Consider the following 6,808-nt stretch of genomic DNA (forward strand, 5'->3'; position numbering starts at 1 on the left):
AATTCTGCTTCCAACCTGCAGGGGGACCAAAACTGGAAAAGTTACATAGTGTTGCTTTAAAAAAACGATTCATAGTATGTAAATGTAGTTACTTTTCTTATGTGATAGTATACACGGCATTACAAAAAAAGATACAATATGAATCGAATTTTTTGGAATTCTATGAATCAATTTTGAATCTGTAAAGCTTGAATCGCGATACGAATGTGAATCTTAGCTCTTTTTTTTGTACAACCCTAATGAAGTGATTAAAACCCAGACCTGCTATTGCAGCTCTCAGTGGTCTGCTTCCTTTAGTAGAGCTTGCGACGCCATGTGAAGATGCAGTAGACAAGGTCTCTGAAAGAAGGAAGCTGGATGCACTGATTCAGAAAATGATCCACAGTGGCTTACTGTGCACTTAGTGAAAGTTAGTTCTCTCTACAACAAGCCAGCTCAGGGAGTAAAATCCGTGGCTTAAGATTTGTTTTTCCTTTAACTGTTTTGGTGGTTGAATTAGTTTGAACTATAATAACTTTGACATTTCACAAAAGCAATAATTTTTGAGAAACTGTGCCTTTGCTGGACTCCTCTTGGCAGTGCTTAAGTTTCCCAAGGAAGTCACGTTGTGACTCAAGGTTTCTGCGCTTACATCAGTTCCTCTCTGGTAATTTCCTTGCCTGCATCCTTATAAGGACTTTCACATCAGAGTCTAGCTGTTTTCTCCTCCCTGCTCTTCCCTAGCGTGGTCTTCAGATACCATGCTCCACTTTAGATTGCATTACAGCAGTGCAACAAGTTCAGCACTTGCTGTAGGTCTGTTTATTAGTGTCATTTTACATTTTAGTGGATATTAGTTTTGCGTCATCGATGTTTTAAATTGATTTGCTGTGACGTGTAGTGCAGCTTATTTGCTTTTCTTTTTTTTAACAAAAGCACTCCCAAAAATGCGTTTTAAATAGGCCATTTCTTTCCAATCACTAAAAAAAATATATAATTCTGTTTGGTTCCATTGCTTAAATCTGACCCCGTGTTGTAACAGAAAACATGTATTTTTCCAGTTCATTGACTATATTGCTGAATGGTCCATCAACAGTTTGCTCTCATGGTTTCCTACTTACTCTTTGAACAGTAGAACCATTTCAGTGTCAGCAGACAACCAGTTTTTCGTTATTCACAACTAGTAAATAATGTTAATCATATTAAAACTTAACACCTTTTATCCACGAATACAGAAACCGCCTGTTAGTAGTATTACACAAAACTTGAGCCTGACTTACCATTTTAGCCTGTTATGTAGAAATTACGACAGCTGCAGTTTTCTTGTTAGGTGGACCAAACTTTTAACAAGTGTGGCCATGGAGAAATGGTAAATGGAAAGACCCAGCGGTATGCAAGCAGGGGATTAAATGAGTGTGTAGTGCACATAGCAGAGAAGATTAACAGTGTGTACTGAGGTGGTGGAAAAACTACAATCAAAACTTCTGGAGTTTTTACACAAATAGCCAGTTCAATATTTTCTATTTGGAGGGTGTGAGAAAATCAAACTTCTGAAAGTAAGTACGTCTTTATTGTTATTCATTTATTATTTATACTTTTTATGTAGCATGCTAGTTATCCTTGGTTTTGGGCTATTTCTAAAGCTACTATTGGATGAAAATAAATCATCTTCATCATTTTCTGTTAAAATAATCTAATGTTTTTTAAGGGATATAACCTACCTTTACAGACATCAAATATTACAGTTAGATTATTCAATGACATGGGAGATGAATAAATTATGATTATTTGGCCCGCATTGTAATGAAAGTGTTGACTACAACCTTTGAGCCAGACAATTTCAAACTGTGTAGTAAAAAACATCCTACGCAAAGCAGTACAGTAAGCATTAGTCTACATAATACTGCAAACACAAGAGCCTGTGGTTTGCATCAGTGGACATCTTGTGTTTGTTTAAACGCATCCTTAACTCTTACTACACACCAAACTAATAGAGCATGAGGCTACTCTACAGTGTCACCACTGGAAGTTGTACTGATTGGGCTGCAGGGATTTTTGCAACTTGAGGGACTTGAAAATAGAATTAGTTATATGAAAACGTGTATAAAGTATGCTTTATAAACATGTACTTTATATTGGGGAATATAGTGAGATAAGCATTAGCACCTTCATGTTGGTATAGCATTTTTGTAAGTTTTACATATTTGTGTGTATATGGCTGGAACTATATAACACAAGGATTTGAACCCAAAAGCAGAGTTGGCAGACAAACCAGAAGGGATGAAATAGTCCTTACTTGGTCAGTAGGAGGCTTACAGTTGGCAGTATGATGGCTGGCACAAATGCAGGGGTCAAAAGAAAAGCAGTATGTCATCAGAATAAAGGCAGCCCGAGCAGAAAAAGGGGCTTGACAGTAGAGTCCGACCAATAAAGGATTTTAAGGCTAATACCAAAGTATTTAGGGATTTAAAAATCCGATATATATTGGCTGATATATATTTAAAAATAATCCAGAAACGCGTAACAAAACATAAACAGATTTCCCTAACATAGTTATTTATGAGTTCTCACTAACAGAACAGAGGAACATCAAAATATAAAAAAATACAAACTTAAGATATGAAACTTAAAGTCCTTTCAACAAAAACACAATAACAACAAAAACAATCAGCGTTGCCAACAGGGGGCGTTGTAGAGCGCCCTCTGGTGGACAAACTATGCAACACCAATGAATACGAGACGTGTGTGACTCGAACAGCTCACATTTACCTACACAACATACAGCAAAAGACGTCCTGCCAACGTGTACACATTCTAACATCTATGTACGCTGTAACATTTTTTCACTATAAAGTCGCTGAAACTTGCTGCTGTTTCAATCCTGTCGGCTCGCTGCAGCGGGCGGGGCTGCTGCTCCACTCCCCCCTGCGACTGGCTCACGCACACACACATAAACACACACAATCCCACACGGTGGATACAGAAAAAAAACGCAGATGAGATGTACAGGAAGACCTAAATTGAGGACAGCTACATTTTTGTAGGTGCAATAATAAGTTAAAGTCCAATAAGAACTTCATCAAACCGTATGAATGTGTGTCCCAGTCCAGAATAGGAAATTATACCTTTATGCTGGATTATCAAGGCGGGCCCCCCTACTACAGCTCAGGATGATGGCGCAATGTCCAAGAGTAGGTTACCATGAATAGGACAGGATAGGAACATAGAGAAACAGCACTTCCTGTTTTTCACTTTTATTAGGCAAAAAAGTGGCTGGTAAAAAGTGACTGTGGCAAGTGTATTTTTAAATGGCAGGTGGATTTAAATTTAACTTCAGGCCCTGTCAGCCATTATGAATGTCGATACGAGTTCAGGAAATGTATAATATCGGCCAATATATTGGTTGGGCTCTATTTGAAAGCTCAGTCAACACAGTCAATTTGACAAGGAGTAGTGGCATCCGATATAAATGACAGGTGTGCAAGCTGGTCGCCATACAAAGGTGAGATAATAAGAGTCAATCAGCAGGATGTAGATGAATGGAGAGGATGAAGCATGCTAAACAGCCATTTTGCAGATACACGTTTCTATTTCTTTATTGTTTATTTCTCATTAATGTTAAGTGTTTGTTTATGTATGCACCATCTCCCAAGGCAACTTCCACGTAGCTGTAACTTACTGTGGCAATAAACCCTTTTCTGATTCTGATTCAGCAGGCTCCAAGGAAGCCATTTTATTAAGGTTATAATGACATTTGAGTCATTTAAAAAAGTGGTCGTGGGAAACAGTTCTCAAAGACCCTTTGTGTTTACTGTCCCCTGCTTAGAGAGAAACCTCATCCTCTTCACCATCCTCCCGCTTCCTGTCACTAAGTTTGTTCCCCTTATCCTTAGGGTTTCTTCAATGTAATTCTACGACACACCCAGCACAGCACCACAGACTAATCTGAAGAAGAGTACTTCTGTTTTTTACTTACTAAAATTTGAATTGTTATGTTATAGCTTAGATACTTTCCTGTTGGCTCACTGCAAACTCACTTCTGTAGTGGAGGGTAATATTTGTTTATTGGTTTTAGAGGATATTAACTTGCTTGTTGTTTTGCTCAAGTCTTTACACATGATTTCCCTTGTATTATTGGCTTCAAGCGCTAACATAACAAGACTGTTGTGCTCTGCTTCACACAGACTTGGTCATCACATTTTCCCACATATTCAGCTTGGCATAAGATCGGTTTACTGTATGCTGATGGGAGTGACAAGGTTAAAGTGTAGATTTCTGTTCTCACATTTTCACTGTTCTACCTGACTGAATGGTATGAATCTGACCCCCAATTTCAAATTTTGTTGCCTCTGCCATCCGCAGTTTGTCTTTCAGAAAGGCGGTGAATCAGGTAGTGGTAGATGTCAGTATTGTGGTTGCTGTGGTTACCCAACCCGGTGGATCCAAAGAGAGCATATATGCGGAACTTGTGTGACTGTAAAGTAGTTTTGTTTATTATATTTGCTGGACGTAGGACGGTCTTTGAACGAACGGCCTGCCAGACATGTGCTGCCACGCTCAGTTGATGCAAAACATTTTTGTAGTCTGGATCAGCGGAAGTACATTACCAGGATAATTACCCAATGCAATGGCCCTCACTGAAAATGGCAAGTTTTGAAAAAGATTTGGATTGTACAACAGGGCAGCCCTGCTTGGTTCTTCCAAGGAATGATTGTAAAGATCCGGCAGAGCCAGCGTCGCTGCATCCAGAGCTTAGCACCACCCGAGACAATTGTGATTAATTCAAAGATATGCAAACAACCCAGAGCGGGTTTTTTGTATCCCAGAATGTATCTGTGGTGTAGCCAGACCTTACTCCGCAGCACGGTGGAGATAGGTCTGGCAATGCGAGACTAACATTCCCTCTTGTTCCTAAAACCACTTGGCGGTCAGTATCTTCTTTGTTGTCTCAGCTTTGGTTGGAAGGACTGAGGTTGTGAACAGCACTCAGAGATAACACTGGTGTAGGAGTGTAAGGGTGATGACTGAATGCCGGGATGTCGAGGGTTCCCAGGGAACATATTTAGTATTACATCTTCTTTCTGGAACGTCTATGATGATTTTTATATATATATATATATAAAGTGGATGTTCACACATATGTTTGTTTAAAGTACATCTCAATGGAGAAAGAAAAGTATGCTAGATTGTACTTACATCACTGGGTGTGCTCTGGGCTATACTGCTTTAAATCACACTGTTACAGTCTTATATTGGTATTAGAATTGGTCTTTCTAAATGTTTAGCTTCTTAACTGTGGTTAATAGTGTTGGTGTGATAAAAAACAGTTAAGAATAGGTCATGGAAACTTGACTCATGGGCCTGTGAAGGGTGTTTTTGAGCGTGTGCTAATAATAGCATGGTAAGTGTTTTTGAATTCTGGCCATGAGAGACACACCCTAACCAGGCAGAAAATGTGCGAGTGCGGTTCCTTTTTTTTTCATGCAGAATTAGCAATTCTGACTCAGGAATTGAAACCCCGCAGGGTGGTCATGAACTGAACTCTTATCTACACACTAATGAAAAAATGTTAATTTAAGTTCATAATTGTCACATTAAAAAGCCCTATGTCTAGATGACTTGAGGCATCTGTGCTGGAGTATAGGCCTAGATTGTAGGTTTCGCTACAATTCTTTCTGCTGGTGATGACAGGAAGTGACAAGAGGGGCAAGTATCCTGCGCAGTAAATGGGGTCCTGCTGACATGAATGGAAAAGAACGCAACTCAGCCATGCAGCTGGGAAATAATACATACCATTGTTGGTCAAGGCAGGCGTGGGCCTCAGCCTGCACAGTTATTTCCCAATAGACATGTTTGCTGCTGTTTTCGTCATCTCTTAGAGGACAGAGAAAATTCTCAACGCCTATAGGGTCAGTGTACTCTGTGCAGAATGAATTCATTCTCTGGGCGACCTCATTGACGCTTCAAGGTTAAATAAATTCAGTCAACCCATGACATGTCATTTTGCAATACAAAAACATTCCTAGTCTCTTAAATAAGAAGAGCCTCACTGGCTAAATAACCAGCTGTGTGCTACCTGAAGAGGATAAACCTATTTTACAAAGTCTGTTTTTGGTAAATTCTGCTACTGCAGATAGCTTAGCAGAAAGATGACAGGTTGCTTGATACATGACAGGATGTAGGCGACTCTCATGAGAGCTCAGTGTTCAGCAGCAGTGCCTCAGCCACCAGAGGATGTGGTTACTTCCTGTAAATTAGTTCTATACTGAGACAGAGTCAGATTGGCACCTTTCTGTACACACTGTGGGACCATGAGACGTGAACGGTCATGAATGCTATATACGGTATATCAGAATTTGGTGCGGTGATAGTGTGGCTGGCTGATTGTTCACAGTAGGCCTGATCTGACTGTTACCTTGATGTCGCCAGGGGAGTGGGAGGGTGGTAGGTGCACCTTTGCTGCTTGTGCACCGCCAGGTTGATTCGAAACCTGTCCTAAATTTAAAATCTGACAAACCACTGTATGTAGAATTATATGTCAGTATATATAATCTTTTCATTGTTCTTGGGTTTTAAAAGTGAAAAAGCCCAAAATTTACCCCAACGGGACTTACCATCTCCAACAGAAAACACTGTTCACAAACAACTCCAAACAGCTCTATTGTAGTCCAGCCTTTACATTTATGACATACTGGCGTAACACATTATAAATCTCTTCTAGCAACTAGCGTGGCACGCCCTCATACTCTGCTTTTACCTAGGTACTGCACATGTGCAACTCCCAACAAAGATGAAACAGAGAGCTCAACACACAGGGTGAAAAGAGGAG

At 39.9% G+C, this 6,808-nt stretch overlaps 1 protein-coding gene and 1 long non-coding RNA gene across 2 annotated transcripts in view; one reads left to right on the plus strand and one right to left on the minus strand.

Annotated features, from left to right (window-relative positions):
• LOC116700177 (uncharacterized) overlaps positions 1-6,808 on the minus strand; it is a 24,784-nt gene that overhangs the window by 11,229 nt on the left and 6,747 nt on the right. The window lies entirely within an intron of this gene.
• Positions 1-6,808, plus strand: part of msna (moesin a) — an 18,161-nt gene that overhangs the window by 2,949 nt on the left and 8,404 nt on the right. The window lies entirely within an intron of this gene.

This window comes from Etheostoma spectabile, chromosome 13 (genome assembly GCF_008692095.1).
Source record: "Etheostoma spectabile isolate EspeVRDwgs_2016 chromosome 13, UIUC_Espe_1.0, whole genome shotgun sequence".
In the NCBI taxonomy this organism is placed as follows: domain Eukaryota; kingdom Metazoa; phylum Chordata; class Actinopteri; order Perciformes; family Percidae; genus Etheostoma; species Etheostoma spectabile.